The following is a 19,696-nucleotide window of genomic DNA, read 5'->3' as shown; positions in this document are numbered from 1 at the left end:
ACATCAATATTAAATGTTGATTAACATGGCAAGAGGTGAAGCATAATGAAACTACCTATCTAGGCAAGTTTAAATGAGACCGGAAGTAACAACCAACAATTCCGAAAAATCCTCATGTGCATATTTTATTGGTACTGTTCTGCCCTAAACCATATTTTAATGTTGCTAATCAGGAAAATAAAGTGGACCATGTTAATTTAGGCATTTTTCCACCCCATTTACATATAAAGTTTATTTAAAATGGAGCTACAGTTAATTAGTTGTGAAATAAAGCATTTTAACATGGCATTTAGCAAAAATAAATGCAAACAGCATTTTAAACATATTAAACATGGATGAAAGTGGCATATTATTAATCTACACAAAATTCTAAGCAAGTTACATGTTTAAACCATTTTAATCTGATGCATGGTTTGTGAGTAATTAAATGCATGAAGTGCAAGGGGTTTTCTGTAAAACAGGCACCCTCTGGACAAATTAGCAAATTCACACGCAGTTAAAAAAACATTCATTGGGCTGAATCTGGTGGGCACTGGGCGCTCACCATGGGCCTTGGCCCGGTTCGGTGGAGGCAGCAGGCCGGCAGGGCAAGCGGGACGGCTGGATCTGGCTGCTGGCGACGCTGGGCCGCGGTCAACGCGTGTTTGGACCGGTCAAGCTCCTCTCGCTCGATGCAGGGAAGCTGCGGGCGGCGCCTGGAGGTCGACGGCGAGAGGGGGACCACGGGGAAGGCGAGGGACGACCGGGATCCGCCAGATCCGGTGGTGGGGAACCCATTCCCGGCGACGGCGAGGACCACCGACGATGGGCGGAGCTCCATGGCGTCCTGCAGAGTGGGAGGGAGAGAGAGATCGATGAGAGAGAGAGGAAAACAGAGAAGGGAGGAGAAGAGGAAAGGTTCGGGGCATTGGCCTGGAGGGCGAAGGTCGCCGGCCGAGCTCGGGGCCGCCGGCGGGACGGTCCGGGCGGAGGCGGCGAGAAACGGCGGCGGCGGGTCCGTGGAGCGGGGCTGCGCGAGGAGGCGGAGCATCATCGGGCGTGCGGGGACTCGGGCCCTGGCGGCGGCGAGATCCGGGCCCAGATGGGCTCAAAGGGGCTTCCCGCGGGCCTGGACGGGCCGCGGCAAGGTGGGACGGTCCGGGGAACAAGTGGAGGCCCCTGGTTGGCTCCAGGCGGCTGGGAGGCGGCGCGGACCAATGGGAGCGCGCCACTTGGCGGCGGGGAGATGATGTGGCGGCACCAAGTGGCCAGGAGGGAGCGGGTGGCGCAGATACGGAGGTGGGAGGAGGCGGAGACTGCGAGGAGGAAGGGGAAGTTGCGGCTGGGGGTTAGGGGAGGCTAGGGCCTGCCCAAAATGGCATGGGAGGGGTTTAAATAGAGTAGGTGCTAGGGTTAGGAGGGGTTTGGGGCGTTTCGGAGCCTCGGATCGCCATCGGAGGGCTCCGGATCGGAGGAGGGTTTAGGTGGGCTGCAGGTGGGCTGAGAAGAGGGGTTGGGCTGAGAGAAGAGGAGAGAAAGAGAGGCCCGGCGGTAGTTTCGGAGACCGAAACGTCCGACGATTAAACCGGCAACGGTGCCGCTACGGATGACGGTTGGGCTATCAAACGGACTCCGATTGCGATGAAATTTGGTAGGCGGTCTGTCTACACTATAATAAGACCGCATGCCAACTCTCACCCCATTCCGAGAACATTTTTATGCCACTTATAAAATATATTACGGAGGTGCCGCGGGCGCGTGCGAGTGTGTCTGGACTCCGAACGGACAACGGAGAGAACCAGGAGAACCCGAACGGATGCAAGTTTTGGAAAACATGCAGATGAAATGCAGATGAAGTGCAGATGATGACATGGCAAAATGCAACACGCAAGCAAATGACATGGCAACGACGGCAAATAACTGGCAGACACCTAGCGCATCGAATCCGGGGCGTTACAACACTCCACCACTACGAGAGGATCTCGTCCCAAGATCTAGGATGGCACCGGAGGGAAAAGAAAGAGGAAGAGAAGAGGTAAACTAAGTTGCTTCTTCGACAAATGAGTGAAACCATGAACCTCGAGAGGTTGAGCAATATAAAAGAAAGAGTACAACAGAGATGAACGAGATTGCAACCAGTCCATTAGAAAAGAGGAACAAGGAGTATTACGAGAACTTGAAGGTTGAAAGACATAAGAGAAGAGTTACAATGGACAAGCAGTACATGCAAGCACTCCGGTTTAATGAGATGTACAAGAAACGATAAAGATCAATTACGACAACACTTCGGTTAAAACAAGATAGAGAAGGAATAAGAATGATATAATTTGGGCAGCACTCCGACTGAAAGAAGGAAAACTTGATAAGATGAAAAGCACTTGAAGAGATGACACAACACTCCGGTTAAATGGATAAGCATGAAAAGAACATGATCCTCAATTCGATATGATGAGTGAAGAGAGCAACATCACAATGCCTCCGGAAGAAAGAATAGAAGATAGATCGTTGGAATAACAGAACGTAGGAGAAAATGCCAACTTCTGCCACAAATGAGCTTGGAAAGCACCCTTCCAAGAAGGTTATAACGGAGTTGTTGCAAAACCAACAATGAAAAGAATAAGCTTATAATGGGCTTATGGGAAACATCTCAAAATGATGAGGTGACAACCGGCCACTAACTGAAACAATTGCTTGCTTGAGATCAACGAAGAGATGAAAACTGCTTTCGCCGAGAGGATAGGAGAAAACTTGGATCATTGATAAGCACCACAAATAGCTACATTCCTTAGGGGAAGGCTTTAGGTGAAATCTATACCAAGATAACTCCAAAGAAGAGATTGATGGATTAAAAATACCTCATTCTTGAAAACAATATGAATCATGAACCATGTAGGAAATTGTCAAGAGTGACATAACACCACCACAAAAGATAAGGTAGAAAGAATTGCACCTCAGAATGCAAGATGAAGAATACTTGAGCTCCTCAAAACAAAACATGTGTTGAGCACCATGTTTATTTTAGAGTAAAGCTTAGCGGATCATAACTTCGAGAGAAATCTTGAAGAACAATTGAAGAATGAAAAGAATCCTTGATGAACCACCATGTAGAGCTTCCATGAAGAACTCTGGTAATAAAAGAATGATAGAAAGAAAGAGACGTTGAAAGAACAAGGTGAGCCTTGCGATGATTTAGATGGAGCTTTGCAACGACATAACCGAGAAAACTTGGAACTCCGGAAAAAGAAAAGGTGAAGCATCTCGAATCGAGAAAATGACATGATGAACAACTCTGGAAAGAAGAAACTAGATCACTTGGATTGAACAATAATAAGAATTATGTTAAGCCTATCCTTCACCAATTTAAATTGATGACAAGCAACGGATTTGGCATACTACTTATTCTCGTAAAAAGGATCAAGATAGATATGGCGCAAACTTGTGAAGGTCTTCAAGGAACCACCGGTAGGATTTGGCAATAACGAATATTTGATATGATAACGGAGGAAGAGAAATCTTGAACAAACCGCCGTAAGAATTGAAAATGAACGTATCAAAGGCACAATTCACCGGGAAGAATTGGAAAAAACGAATGAATATACTTGAGGGGATTTGATACAAGAGAACGAAGAGATCATGAACTGATTAGGGGGTATTTGAACAATAGCTACACACTGAGAATAATGAATTATGACATGATGGCCTTCGTAGGAAAGAAATGGAAACAACTCATGAAATGCTCCGGATGGTAAGAAAAGAATTGTCACAATCAAAAACAATTATGAGGATGGCATCAAGCTAGAATAACGAATCTTCGAGAGGACGGACAAGATTTAGAGGAAAACTCTTCTTCGGTCTTCAAATGACAACGGGAAAACACCACCAAAATACTAAGATACTCCGGTAGAATGGAAAGCAAAGAGGTTGAGCCAATCAATGAAATGATTTGAAATCGATCTTCGAAAAGCATCTGACTGATGAAATTCATTCTTACGTCAAACTTCAACAGGATTTGAGAATAGCTCCGGGAAATCAGAAGAGTCAGGTAAGATCCTGGGAAAAGACCTGTGGGTTAGGGCCCACTGAAAAGGAACACCGTTGAAATGATTACTTGAAAAGGAGATTGCACTGGTAGAATTAAATGGCTTGAATGGAAACACGAATCTTCCGAGATATCTTCAACACTCCGGATAAGAATAGAGAGAAGTGAAAGATTAAGAGGTGCACCGGTATGAAAAAACATTTGCAACAAGGAAAAGAGTATGATCAAACCGCAAGCTTGAATTGGATCCATCGGAGAAGAAAAGAGAACGGAGGATGATGAACTTGAAACCATTGAGCATCTTCATGGGAAATCACCGGATAAGAACATTGAAAGAGAAGAATGAAGAGACTTCCCACAAATAAAAGGATACATGATTAAGAAATCTTAGTCCTTGAAGAAAAGGGGTGGGAGGGCGGGAAAACAAAGACAACTTGGGACGGATGAAACAAACACCGTTGAGAAAACTTATAATTGATCTCGCAAATATTGAAAAGATTGGATCCACTTGAAGAGAAGCACGCCGGTTGGAAAAGAATTGACATGACAATCTCGATGATCAAAAGGATTAGTACTCCCATAGAAATATGAGAACATCGCTTGAAAGGTATGGATTCAACATTTGACTTCGAAGCAACTCGAATACCATAAATAAAATAAAACAAAGGATTTGGCTTGCAGAATAAGCCGAAAACAAACATATGATAGAGATTTACCCAATCCCATATCATGCATCTGTCGGAAAGATATCATAGTAGCTACTTGAATTCCCACCTATAAACTCCCGAAACTTTCTGGTTATGCAATCTGGAGTTGGGGATACAGGGGAAGCAATATATCTCACCCAAACTAACAATACCTACATCCAGCTGTATCCATCCGTCAACACATAACCAAGAAACCTTCGGAAATCGTGTACCTCAATGTCACATCCCTAGTCTGGTATGACTTAGTCTAGCTAGCCATTTGTGCATCATATCTAAATTTCATTTAAATTTGAAATGAGGATTGGTGGAACCCTCAGAATCATTTTTGAAAATGACCCAAATAAAAATTTCTCCAAAAGGGTCCAAGAAAATGCTCATGTTGCTCTCTGAAAATATTGGACAGAGATAAAAATCAAAACAATATTTTTAGGAGCTCATGGATAATTATTTTGGCCATTTGGATTAATTCGATAATTATTTGCTTTGGATATATATTATTATATATTTGAAATATATGTCCAAAAATTGTGCCTTTTGTTGAGGAGCTCTGGAATAATACCATTAGCCCCTACAAAAATTGGCATAAGCAAATAAAATGGTTTAGTATTTTTATTAAACCAAAAAAATGTCAGAAAAAAATAGAAAAAGGGAAATAAAACAGGAAAACCTCACCTGTGCTTACCTGGGGCTCTCCCCTGCGCAGCCCAGCAGCAGCAGGCCGGCCCAGCCAGGAGGCGGCCCAGCCCACCTGGCCCCCCCTCCTCTGTCGTCTTCCTTCCCGACAGGGGAACGGAGCGTGCCCGGCGCGCGCGCGCGCCACCGCGCCACGCCTCCTCCCTCCCTGCCTGCCTGTCCTCCCCTCGCCGCTCTGGATGGACCGAACGTCGCCACGCAGCCGCCCCGGTCCTTTTCCCCTCCCTCTCGCTCTCCCTCCTCCCTGGTTCTCTCTTTCCCGAGCGCACCCGAGCGCAGCCGCCGCCATCGCTCGCCGTTGCCATGGCCACCGGCCTCCCCTCGCCTCCCTGACACGCTTCCCAGCTCCGCCTCGACCCCCTCTACCTCCTCGTCAAGCCACGCACCTCCGGACGCGCTCCATCGCCGACGCCGTTGTCTTCTTCACCACAGGCGCCGGAGATCGACCTCGCCGCCATCGCCGTCGATTCGCCGGACGCAGGACGTCCCCGAGCACACCGGACTGCTCTGCGAGTCCGCCGTGAGCCCCTCTTCCTTTCCCCTCACCTCTCTCTCTCGCGCGTGCCCTGTAGCCGCTGTCCCGCGAGCGCCCGAAGCCGCCGTCCGCCATGGCCGGCGAGCTCCGTGCCCCCGAGCACCTCCGCCTCGCGTAGTAGCTCGATGTGCTCCTGTTGCCTCGTAGCTACCGCCTGTGCCCTCCGTTCGCTCGAACGCGAGCTGCAGCCCCACGCCCGCGCTATCCCGAACTCCGGTCGCCGCCCAAGTGGTCGCCGCCGGCGATGTAGGCCGTTTCCGGTGAAACAGAGGGCGCCACAGGATGCGCGCGAGCCTGGGCTTCGCGTAGGTGCTCTCCGCCGCACGATTGGTCGCCGGAGCGAAGATTCCGCAGCCCTCCGTCGCGTTCAGGCCTCGCCGGCGACTAACCGCCGGCGGGTCTGACTTGTTTGACCTGGGATTTGACCCCCCAGGGTCGCTGACTAGTGGGGCCAGGCCCTGCTAATTTTAGTTAAAAAAAATAACTAAACCTAATTAGCCACTAACACTGACCAGTGGGCCCGACCCCCCCTAATCTGTTAATTAAGTTAATTAACCCCTGTTTAACCCCCCTGTCACTGACGTGTGGGTTCCACACGTCAGGTTTGACCCGGACCAGCCCAGTTGACTGCTGACGTCATGCTTACTCAATGCTGACGCAATATATAATTTCTGGATTTAAATTAAATCAGGAAATTCCAGAAATTGATTTAAACTTCAAAAATTCATAGAAATTCAACCGTAGCTCAGATTGAAATAAATTATATATGAAAAATTATCAGAAAAATGCAATCTTTCCATCTGTACTAGTTTCATGCATGGCAAACCAACTTATACATGCTGATTATGAGAAAACACATTATGGCATATTAAGAGACTTATTTTTGGAGTTGCATTTGAACCTTTTGTTCAAATGTACTTCATTCAATTGAATACTAGTTGCATTAGCTCAAACAGCATCACATCTACATGCCATGCTCATGCATCATATTGTTGCATATGATTGTGTTTTGATTGCCGGCACCGTTCCTTCTCGATAGGTCCTGCTCCGGAGTCGTTCCAGAGTACCTGTCTGTGAAGCAGTGCCTCCCTTGTTGATTTACCAGGCAAGCAAACCCCCTTGTTCATTCTGATACAATCCTACTCTCTCGCTCCTGGTCTCAGTTATTGCATTAGGACAACAGCGATTCATCTGTTACTTTGTGCTATGGTAGTTGAACCCATTCCTCTGCATGACCTGTCATTGCCACAGTAAATAGTTGAAACCCACTAGCATGTGTAGGAGTTGATTGAAGCCACCGATGTGTTCCTACCATGCTATGCCTGCTATTGCTTAGAGTTGTGTCAGGTCTAATTCATTGGGAATGAATTGGAGTGTTACGATATGTTCTGGTGCTGAGAGTTAAGTGTGTGAACACAATTTGGTAAAGGTAGCGGTGAGAGGCCATGTAGGAGTACATGGTGGGTTGTCTCACTGGAACCGTCCTTAAGCACTGAGTTCTATGTATGCTGTCCAATGACTCGATACTACCACACATTGGGCTCCGGGCGCTCCAAGCCCTCTCGACTTATTAACCAACTTGATCTCTGTCCAGGAGTCGCAACTAGTTTCTGGTGTTTGTAGGTAGTGTTAGTAGTCTACCAAGTGGCACCCGGCCAGGTGGGCTTGGGACAGACCAGGCACAAGTGGCACGGTGTACCAAGCGTAGATCCATCCGGCGAGGTGGGCTTGGGAACCCTGCACACATCGTTTGGGGCCGTGAGTGAAACCCCGGCCGGATCTCCTTGCGGATGGAACCCGAATAGGCGATAAACCTGGATTAGAGTCTTGTGTGGTTAGTTAGGTCGTGGCCGACACCCTCGCCAGGCTTCCGCTTGAAGGTTGCCGAGATACATGACGTGTACATGGCGGTAAGTGGCGAGAGCGTGTGTGAAGAAGTACACCCCTGCAGGGTTAACATGATCTATTCGAATAGCCGGGTCCGCGGTTATGGACTTCTTGGTTGCTTACATGGTACATAGACAACTTGAAGTGGATACTCTAAAATGCTCAAGACAAGTGTGAGTGCTATGGATGGCCTTCTCGTAGGGAGACGGGGATGAATCCATAGTAGTGTATTGTGTGGTGATTAGTGGACTCGTGTACGTTGTTTCACCTCCAGAGTTTCTGGTAGTCATAGAATAGGATAGCCACAGAGTCAACGCTGGCTTGCTGCAACTAAACTCCACATTACCCCTTGACACAAATGCATGTATGCTAGGATCTGATGTAAGTCTTGCTGAGTACCTTTGTACTCATGTTGCTTCATTTATGTTTTTGCAGCGGAGACTCCGGTCTTACTAGTGTTCTTGTGGACTTCGACTAGTAGCTAGTACCTCAGCTACGATCTTGATCGGATGTTGTAGATAGTCAGGCTCTTCAGCCTTTTTCTTTTGTAGATGTCTGTAACCAGACATGTAATGCTTCCGCTTGTTGCTTGATTGCTCTGACTGTTGGGTCATGTGACCCCTGTTTGTAATAATGCTGTGATGGCTCTTCTGAGCCGTTATCTATATAAGTTGTTGAGTTATGCTGTGATGCCATGTTGTACAGCACATACTTGCATGTTATGCGTACGTGTAATGTGTATTGCTATGTGTGGGATCTGACTATCTAGTTGTTTATTCTTAGTAGCCTCTCTTACCGGGAAATGTCTCCTAGTGCTTCCACTGAGCCCTGGTAGCTTGCTACTGCTCCGGAACACTTAGGCAGGCCGGCATGTGTCCTTCTTCGATCCTGTGTCTGTCCCTTCGGGGAAATGTCACGCGATGAATAACGGAGTCCTGCTAGCCCGCTACAGCCCGGTTCACCGGAGTCCTGTTAGCCCAGTGCTACAGCCTGGATTCACTCGCTGATGACCGACACGTTCGATGTTGGGTCATGGATGCCTGTCCCTGTAAGTTAGTGCCACTTTGGGTTTACGACTAGACATGTCAGCCCGGGCTCTTTATCATATGGATGCTAGCGACACCGTCATATACGCGTGCCAAAAGGCGCAAACGGTCCCGGGCAAAGGTAAGGCGACACCCGTGGGGATACCGTGCGTGAGGCCGCAAAGCGATATGAGGTGTTACATGCTAGATCGATGTGGCATCGAGTCGGGGTCCTGACAACTTTGGTATCAGAGCCTGACTGCCTGTAGGTTTACCAAGCCAAACCGGTCGAAGTTGAGTCTAGAAATTCTTTAGTTATGTACGGGAATTGATTGTGGGTTGGAACGTATGGCTCTTTTTACTCCTTTACCTCATGGCCTTCTGATCTGAGTCGTCCTATTTTTCCTACGGGGTTAAGGAACTAGGCTTTCTCTTCCGTCTATCAGGATCACATGTTACTACTCCGTAGTCCCATAGGATTGGTTGATCAGAGTCATACCCTAGTTTTGAGTATTTCCGGTGTAGTCTGTTTAGTATGATCTCAGAACCTTGAGTAATGCTGATGAGTATGTTACCACCCCATTTTTAGTAGGATGTCTCATTCTGAGCAGTTTACTGTCGTTATGCTGCCGAAATTTCCCTAGGAGTTCGAGAGATACTAATTCCTTGTTCTACATTCTACATCCTATAGTTAATGTTGATTCCGTCCTTGGTTCGTTTCTCAGGATGTCATCAGCTAAGCGAAGTTTCGTTGCTCGTAGCCAGAACCACGGAGATGGTAGGGATGAGGATCCTCCTGATCAGCCTTCGTTGACAGAGTTCATGCTAGAGATGGAGAGGAACAAGCGTGAGTCCAACCGCTTGTTGGCACGTATCGAGGAGAACACCGCACATCAGTCCAATAAGCCTGTGACCATTCATGACTTCATTCGCTTGCACCCACCTACCTTCCATCATTCCATCGAGCCACTCGATGCAGATGACTGGCTCCGTAGCATCACTCATAAGCTGCATTCCGCGAGCGTAGCCGAAAGTGACAAGGTCACCTATGCTGCACACCATCTGGAAGGTCCTGCTAGTCTTTGGTGGCAGAACTATGAGGCTATGCTTCCAGCTGGCCAGACTTCCACCTGGAGGGATTTCGTTGAGGCTTTTCGCGAGCATCACATTCCTGAAGCCCTCATTGATCGCAAGAGAGAAGAGTTCTGTAGTTTCACCCAGGATAAGATGGCTGTTGATGCTTACAGCCGAGAGTTTGAGAACCTCGCCTGCTATGCTACAGAAGAAGTGTCCACGGACACCAAGAAGCAGGCTAGGTTCCGGAAGGGTCTCAACCCCAAGTTGCGTCATGATCTCCACCTGCATCATTGTGATACATTCCAAGCCCTTGTGAACAAAGCCATTAATGCAGAGACAGCTCAACTCACTTACGAGGAGTCTCGTAAGCACACTCGTGCTTTGGGATCTTCCTCCGGTTCTAGCTCTCAGAAGCGCCGGATTTGGGTTCCAAACTCCGCTCTTCCACCCAAATATGTACCGAGGCCATCCTATGTGGCACCTCCTCAAGTTCAGCAGTATGCTCCACTCAGGCCTATTGGTGGACCGCCTTCCAATGCAGGTCCACATCCTACCTCCAGGATTTGTTACAAGTGCGGAGAGCCAGGCCACATTGCCCGTATTTGCGCTCAGACCAGAGTTGCTCCACCCCAGCCCGAGAAGTCTATTGGCCATGGTAAGCCATCACGCAAGATGATCAGTGCCAAGTCAGCTCCCACTGAACATGGACGTGTGCATCACGTCTCAGCTAAAGCCGCTCATGATGATCCAGATGTCGTTCTTGGTACACTCCTTGTCAACTGTCATCCGGCATCGGTTTTGTTCGATACTGGAGCGTCTCATTCCTTCATTTCTGAAAGCTATGCCCGCTTGCACGACATGTCATTTTGTGATATGCCCTCCCCACTACTTATTCAAACTCCTGGATCCAAATGGCAAACTTCTAGAATAAGTTATGGCAATGAAATCCTTGTGGACAGACTTGCATTCCTTGCTTCCTTGATATCTCTCAAGTCTTCGGATATTAACATCATCTTGGGTATGGACTGGATGACAGCTCATCATGCCAAGATTGATTGTTTCACCAGGTCTGTTCAGCTCACACACCCATCTGGCAAGATAGTCACCGTCTCCACTAGAGTTGAAAAGCGTCAGCTCTATTCTCTTAATGCCAGCCCTCTTCCAGACCTTGAAGATATCCCGGTAGTCCGTGACTTTCCGGATGTCTTTCCAGAGGAACTGCCAGGTGTTCCACCTGACAGAGATGTAGAGTTCGTCATAGATCTTATCCCAGGAACAGCTCCAATCTCCCGGAGACCCTACAAGATGGCACCCTTAGAACTAGCCGAGCTTAAGAAACAACTTGATGAGTCCTTGCAAAAGGGTTTCATCCGTCCTAGCTCTTCTCCTTGGGCTTGCCCCGTCCTCTTTGTCAAGAAGAAAGACGGTACGGACCGGATGGTCGTTGATTATCGTCCCGTTAATTTGGTCACGATAAAGAACAAGTATCCGCTCCCCAGGATCAACGACCTGTATGATCAGCTCGCTGGATCCTCAGTCTTTTCCAAGATGGATTTAAGGTTAGGCTACCATCAAATCAAGATCAGAAACGGGGACATTCCCAAGACAGCTTTTGTCACTCGTTATGGTTAGTATGAGTACACCGTCATGTCCTTTGGCCTAACCAACGCCCCAGCCACATTCTCCCGCTTGATGAACTCGATCTTCATGGAGTACTTAGATAAGTTCGTCGTGGTTTACCTCGATGATATTCTTATTTACTCGAAGAACGGGGAAGAGCATGCCGAACATCTTAGACTTGTGTTAGAAAAACTCACAGAGCACCGCCTTTATGCCAAGTTCTCCAAGTGTGAATTTTGGTTGCCAGAAGTGACCTACCTAGGCCACGTAATCTCTGGTAAGGGCATTGCTATCAATCCCGAGAGAGTTCAGGCTGTTCTCGATTGGACTCCACCTGAGACCGTTAAACAAGTTAGGAGTTTCCTTGGTCTAGCCAGCTATTGTCGCCGCTTTGTTGAAAACTTCTCCAAAGTAGCCAAACCCCTCACGGAACTTCTCAAGAAAGATAAAAAGTTCGAGTGGTCCCCACAGTGTGAGTACAGTTTTCAGGAACTGAAAAGACGCTTGACTTCTGCTCCCATACTTGTGCCACCGGATTTCACTAAAGACTTTATTATCTACTGCGACGCCTCACGACAGGGACTAGGTTGCATTCTTATGCAGGATCGTCATGTGATTGCCTATGCATCTCGACAGTTGCATCCACATGAGGAGAATTACCCTACACATCATCTAGAGCTTGCAGCCGTAGTCTATGCACTCAAGACCTGGCGACATTACCTTCTTGGTAAACGTTGCGAGATCTACACCGATCACCAGAGTCTCAAGTATATCTTCACCCAACCGGATCTGAACCTTAGGCAAAGACGTTGGTTGGAGTTGATCACAGATTATGATTTAGGGATTACCTACACCCCAGGCAAAGCCAATGTCATGGCTGATGCTCTAAGCCGTAAATCCTATTGCAACAATCTCATGTTGCAGCAAGGCCAACCACTTCTCCATGAGGAATTCTGTAAGCTTAATCTTCACATTGCTCCTCACGGATTCCTTTCTACCCTGGTGGCGAAACCTGATCTTAAGGATCAGATTATCGCAGCTCAAAAGCAAGACACAGGAATTTCCCGGATCAAGAGAAACATTAAGAAGGGAGTTCGTGGATGTTTCACTATGGATGATCGTGGTGTTGTTTTCTTTGAGAATCGCTTGGTGGTTCCCAAGAATCAACATCTTCGACAACTGATTCTTAAGGAGGCGCATGAATCTCCTCTCACGATTCATCCCGGTAGTACTAAGATGTATCAGGACCTACGCCAGAGGTTCTGGTGGACTAGGATGAAGAGAGAAATCGCTGAGTTCATTGCTAAATGTGACGTATGTCGTCGCGTTAAGGCAGAGCATCAAAGACCTGCTGGCACCCTTCAGCCTTTAGCTATTCCTGAATGGAAATGGGATAAAGTTGGTATGGACTTCATCACCGGCTTTCCCAGGACCAAGAGAGGGAATAATGCTATCTTCATAGTCATTGATCGTCTCTCCAAAGTGGCTCACTTCCTTCCTGTTCGAGAGAGTATCACTGCTAGTCAGCTTGCTGACTTATACATTTCTCGAATAGTGTCACTCCATGGTGTTCCACTAGAGATCAATTCAGACCGTGGTAGTCTTTTCACTTCTCATTTCTGGGAGAGTTTCCAAACTGCCATGGGAACCCATCTTTCCTTCAGTACCGCTTTCCACCCTCAGTCGAGTGGTCAGGTGGAACGGGTCAATCAAATTCTCGAAGACATGCTCAGAGCTTGCGTTATCTCATTCGGTATGGATTGGGAGAAATGTCTTCCTTTCGCCGAATTTGCTTATAACAACAGCTACCAATCCAGCCTCAAGAAAGCTCCTTTTGAGGTTCTCTATGGACGAAGATGTCAAACACCTTTGAACTGGTCAGAAACCGGTGAAAGACAATTCTTTGGACCGGATATGATCCAGGAGGCAGAAGAGCAAGTTCGCATCATTCGTGAGAATTTGAAAACAGCCCAGTCTCGTCAGAAGAGCCAGTACGATCGTCATCATAAGGATATGACTTATGGAATTGGCGACCAAGCTTACCTTCGGGTTACTCCTTTGAAGGGTACCCATCGTTTCGGTATCAAGGGCAAGTTGGCTCCTCGTTACATTGGTCCTTTTCGCATTCTCGCTAAACGAGGAGAGGTTGCCTACCAGTTGGACCTACCCCCACATCTTTCTCGAGTTCATGATGTCTTCCACGTCTCTCAACTCAGGCGTTGCTTCTCGGATCCCATCCGCGGAGTGGACCACGAAACGCTTGATCTCCAAGATAACCTCACATACCGAGAGTACCCGGTTCGCATTCTTGATCAAGCAGAGCGTGTTACCCGACGTCAGAACGTCAAGTTTCTCAAAGTTCAGTGGTCTCATCATTCCGAGAGAGAAGCTACTTGGGAGCGCGAAGATCGTCTTCGACTGGAGTACCCCGTTTTCTTTCCGTCGACCCCTGAATCTCGAGACGAGATTCTTTCAAGTGGGGGCGAGTTGTCACATCCCTAGTCTGGTATGACTTAGTCTAGCTAGCCATTTGTGCATCATATCTAAATTTCATTTAAATTTGAAATGAGGATTGGTGGAACCCTCAGAATCATTTTTGAAAATGACCCAAATAAAAATTTCTCCAAAAGGGTCCAAGAAAATGCTCATGTTGCTCTCTGAAAATATTGGACAGAGATAAAAATCAAAACAATATTTTTAGGAGCTCATGGATAATTATTTTGGCCATTTGGATTAATTCGATAATTATTTGCTTTGGATATATATTATTATATATTTGAAATATATGTCCAAAAATTGTGCCTTTTGTTGAGGAGCTCTGGAATAATACCATTAGCCCCTACAAAAATTGGCATAAGCAAATAAAATGGTTTAGTATTTTTATTAAACCAAACAAATGTCAGAAAAAAATAGAAAAAGGGAAATAAAACAGGAAAACCTCACCTGTGCTTACCTGGGGCTCTCCCCTGCGCAGCCCAGCAGTAGCAGGCCGGCCCAGCCAGGAGGCGGCCCAGCCCACCTGGCCCCCCCTCCTCTGTCGTCTTCCTTCCCGACAGGGGAACGGAGCGTGCCCGGCGCGCGCGCGCGCCACCGCGCCACGCCTCCTCCCTCCCTGCCTGCCTGTCCTCCCCTCGCCGCTCTGGATGGACCGAACGTCACCACGCAGCCGCCCCGGTCCTTTTCCCCTCCCTCTCGCTCTCCCTCCTCCCTGGTTCTCTCTTTCCCGAGCGCACCCGAGCGCAGCCGCCGCCATCGCTCGCCGTTGCCATGGCCACCGGCCTCCCCTCGCCTCCCTGACACGCTTCCCAGCTCCGCCTCGACCCCCTCTACCTCCTCGTCAAGCCACGCACCTCCGGACGCGCTCCATCGCCGACGCCGTTGTCTTCTTCACCACCGACGCCGGAGATCGACCTCGCCGCCATCGCCGTCGATTCGCCGGACGCAGGACGTCCCCGAGCACACTGGCCTGCTCTGCGAGTCCGCCGTGAGCCCCTCTTCCTTTCCCCTCACCTCTCTCTCTCGCGCGTGCCCTGTAGCCGCTGTCCCGCGAGCGCCCGAAGCCGCCGTCCGCCATGGCCGGCGAGCTCCGTGCCCCCGAGCACCTCCGCCTCGCGTAGTAGCTCGATGTGCTCCTGCTGCCTCGTAGCTACCGCCTGTGCCCTCCGTTCGCTCGAACGCGAGCTGCAGCCCCACGCCCGCGCTATCCCGAACTCCGGTTGCCGCCCAAGTGGTCACCGCCGGCGATGTAGGCCGTTTCCGGTGAAACAGAGGGCGGCACAGGATGCGCGCGAGCCTGGGCTTCGCGTAGGTGCTCTCCGCCGCACGATTGGTCGGCGGAGCGAAGATTCCGCAGCCCTTCGTCGCGTTCAGGCCTCGCAGGCGACTAACCGCCGGCGGGTCTGACTTGTTTGACCTGGGATTTGACCCCCCAGGGTCGCTAACTAGTGGGGCCAGGCCCTGCTAATTTTAGTTAAAAAAAATAACTAAACCTAATTAGCCACTAACACTGACCAGTGGGCCCGACCCCCCCTAATCTGTTAATTAAGTTAATTAACCCCTGTTTAACCCCCCTGTCACTGACGTGTGGGTTCCACATGTCAGGTTTGACCCGGACCAGCCCAGTTGACTGCTGACGTCATGCTTACTCAATGCTGACGCAATATATAATTTCTAGATTTAAATTAAATCAGGAAATTCCAGAAATTGATTTACTTCAAAAATTCATACAAATTCAACCGTAGCTCAGATTGAAATAAATTATATATGAAAAATTATCAGAAAAATGCAATCTTTCCATATGTACTAGTTTCATGCATGGCAAACCAACTTATACATGCTGATTATGAGAAAACACATTATGGCATATTAAGAGACTTATTTTTGGAGTTGCATTTGAACCTTTTGTTCAAATGGACTTCATTCAATTGAATACTAGTTGCATTAGCTCAAACAGCATCACATCTACATGCCATGTTCATGCATCATATTGTTGCATATGATTGTGTTTTGATTGCCGGCACCGTTCCTTCTCGATAGGTCCTGCTCCGGAGTCGTTCCAGAGTACCTGTCTGTGAAGCAGTGCCTCCCTTGTTGATTTACCAGGCAAGCAAACCCCCTTGTTCATTCCGATACAATCCTACTCTCTCGCTCCTGCTCTCAGTTATTGCATTAGGACAACAGCGATTCATCTGTTACTTTGTGCTGTGGTAGTTGAACCCATTCCTCTGCATGACCTGTGATTGCCACAGTAAATAGTTGAAACCCACTAGCATGTGTAGGAGTTGATTGAAGCCACTGATGTGTTCCTACCATGCTATGCCTGCTATTTCTTAGAGTTGTGTCAGGTCTGATTCATTGGGAATGAATTGGAGTGTTACGATATGTTCTGGTGCTGAGAGTTAAGTGTGTGAACACGATTTGGTAAAGGTAGCGGTGAGAGGCCATGTAGGAGTACATGGTGGGTTGTCTCACTGGAACCGTCCTTAAGCACTGAGTTCTATGTATGCTGTCCAATGACTCGATACTACCACACATTGGGCTCCGGGCGCTCCAAGCCCTCTCGACTTATTAACCAACTTGATCTCTGTCCAGGAGTCGCAACTAGTTTCTGGTGTTTGTAGGTAGTGTTAGTAGTCTACCAAGTGGCACCCGGCCAGGTGGGCTTGGGACAGACCAGGCACAAGTGGCACGGTGTACCAACCGTAGATCCATCCGGCGAGGTGGGCTTGGGAACCCTGCACACATCGTTTGGGGCCGTGAGTGAAACCCCGGCCGGATCTCCTTGCGGATGGAACCCGAATAGGCGATAAACCTGGATTAGAGTCTTGTGTGGTTAGTTAGGTCGTGGCCGACACCCTCGCCAGGCTTCCGCTTGAAGGTTGCCGAGATACATGACGTGTACATGGCGGTAAGTGGCGAGAGCGTGTGTGAAGAAGTACACCCCTGCAGGGTTAACATGATCTATTCGAATAGCCGGGTCCGCGGTTATGGACTTCTTGGTTGCTTACATGGTACATAGACAACTTGAAGTGGATACTCTAAAATGCTCAAGACAAGTGTGAGTGCTATGGATGGCCTTCTCGTAGGGAGACGGGGATGAATCCATAGTAGTGTATTGTGTGGTGATTAGTGGACTCGTGTACGTTGTTTCACCTCCAGAGTTTCTGGTAGTCGTAGAATAGGATAGCCACAGAGTCAACGCTGGCTTGCTGCAACTAAACTCCACATTACCCCTTGACACAAATGCATGTATGCTAGGATCTGATGTAAGTCTTGCTGAGTACCTTTGTACTCATGTTGCTTCATTTATGTTTTTGCAGCGGAGACTCCGGTCTTACTAGTGTTCTTGTGGACTTCGACTAGTAGCTAGTACCTCAGCTACGATCTTGATCGGATGTTGTAGATAGTCAGGCTCTTCAGCCTTTTTCTTTTGTAGATGTCTGTACCCAGACATGTAATGCTTCCGCTTGTTGCTTGATTGCTCTGACTGTTGGGTCATGTGACCCCTGTTTGTAATAATGCTGTGATGGCTCTTCTGAGCCGTTATCTATATAAGTTGTTGAGTTATGCTGTGATGCCATGTTGTACAGCACATACTTGCATGTTATGCGTACGTGTAATGTGTATTGCTATGTGTGGGATCTGACTATCTAGTTGTTTATTCTTAGTAGCCTCTCTTACCGGGAAATGTCTCCTAGTGCTTCCACTGAGCCCTGGTAGCTTGCTACTGCTCCGGAACACTTAGGCAGGCCGGCATGTGTCCTTCTTCGATCCTATGTCTGTCCCTTCGGGGAAATGTCACGCGATGAATACCGGAGTCCTGCTAGCCCGCTACAGCCCGGTTCACCGGAGTCCTGTTAGCCCAGTGCTACAGCCTGGATTCACTCGCTGATGACCGACACGTTCGATGCTGGGTCATGGATGCCTGTCCCTGTAAGTTAGTGCCACTTTGGGTTTACGACTAGCCATGTCAGCCCGGGCTCTTTATCATATGGATGCTAGCGACACCGTCATATACGCGTGCCAAAAGGCGCAAACGGTCCCGGGCAAAGGTAAGGCGACACCCGTGGGGATACCGTGCGTGAGGCCGCAAAGCGATATGAGGTGTTACATGCTAGATCGATGTGGCATCGAGTCAGGGTCCTGACACTCAACCTTCGAAAAGCATCCGTTATACGAACTATGGCAATACTCCCGAACTCCCCAATACTTGGTGACGTCGAGGTTATCTCACCAACAACTGCATAAAAGAGATTTTCGATGTCGGCAAAACTCAGGTATTCCAAAACTGCAACGATAAAATTGTGACGACAACATCTCGGAGCTCAACTCCCCGGGTCAATGCCACATAATAGACAGGAGGCACCAAGAACAATGTTCTCGTCACAAAACCATCGGAACGATTCCAAGATACCCACGTGATCCTAAAAAAATTTAGTGAAATTTGAGGAGAGGAAAGTCAAAACATCTACGTCAGGAGACCTCACCAGAGCGACGAAGGGGCTGAGGAGTAAAAAGAATCCTACTCTCCGATATATATAATCCTAAGACTCAAAAATAGTTTTCTTCTAGACTCAACAACAGCCAACAATCAAGGGGGGTCCTATGGTCGGTCGAGGCTCTGATACCAACTTGTCACGCCCAATATGCGACCCTATCCAAAAAGGAACTCGAAGGTCCCACCAAGGATAGACCCGCATATTGAAACGCTTTTGCAAGGTGGTATCATTACATCAACATTGCATAATAGATGGGGATACATACATAAGGCATACAATGCCACACGAATACAACATCACAATACATTAGAACATCATCCGACTACGGACGGAACACAAACAGAAACTCAAACGACATCCACCCTGCTAGCCCAGGCTACCGACCTGGAACCTATCCCCTGATCGAAGAAGCAGAAGAAGAACTCAACGCAAGCAAGCATCGCTCTCGCGTCATGATCATCGCATAACCTGTACCTGCAACTGTTGTTGTAGTAATCTGTGAGCCACGAGGACTCAGCAATCCCATTACCATGGGTATCAAGACTAGCAAAGCTTAATAGGAAAGGAAGGGGTAAAGTGGTGAGGCTGCAGCAGCGGCTAAGCATATATGGTGGCTAACATACGCAAATAAGAGCGAATGGAACGGTCGTGAAGCTAGCAATGATCAAGAAGTGATCCTGAACTCGTACTTACGTCAAACATAACCCAAAAACCGTGTTCACTTTCCGGACTCCGCCGAGAAGAGACCATCACGGCTACACACACGGTTGATGCGTTTTAATTCGGATCTGGTGTCAAGTTATCTACAACCGGACATTAACAAATTCCCATCTGCCTATAACCGTAGGCACGGCTTTCGAAAGATTATACCCTGCAGGGGTGTCCCAACTTAGCCCATGACAAGCTCTCGTGATCAACGAAGGAATAGACCTTCTCCCAGGAAGACCCGATCAGACTCGGAATCCCGGTTTACAAGACATTTCGACAATGGTAAAACAAGACCAGCAAGACCGCCCGATGCACCGACAATCCCTATAGGAGTTGCATATATCTCGTTCTCAGGGCAGCACCGGATAAGCGAAGCGTACAGGAACCGACGTAACCCAAGTTGCCAAGGGATGACCCCGCACGGTGCT

The sequence above is a fragment of the Triticum aestivum genome, chromosome 6B, assembly GCF_018294505.1.
Source record: "Triticum aestivum cultivar Chinese Spring chromosome 6B, IWGSC CS RefSeq v2.1, whole genome shotgun sequence".
Lineage (NCBI taxonomy): Eukaryota > Viridiplantae > Streptophyta > Magnoliopsida > Poales > Poaceae > Triticum > Triticum aestivum.
Note: the sequence above shows the minus strand (reverse complement) of the source record.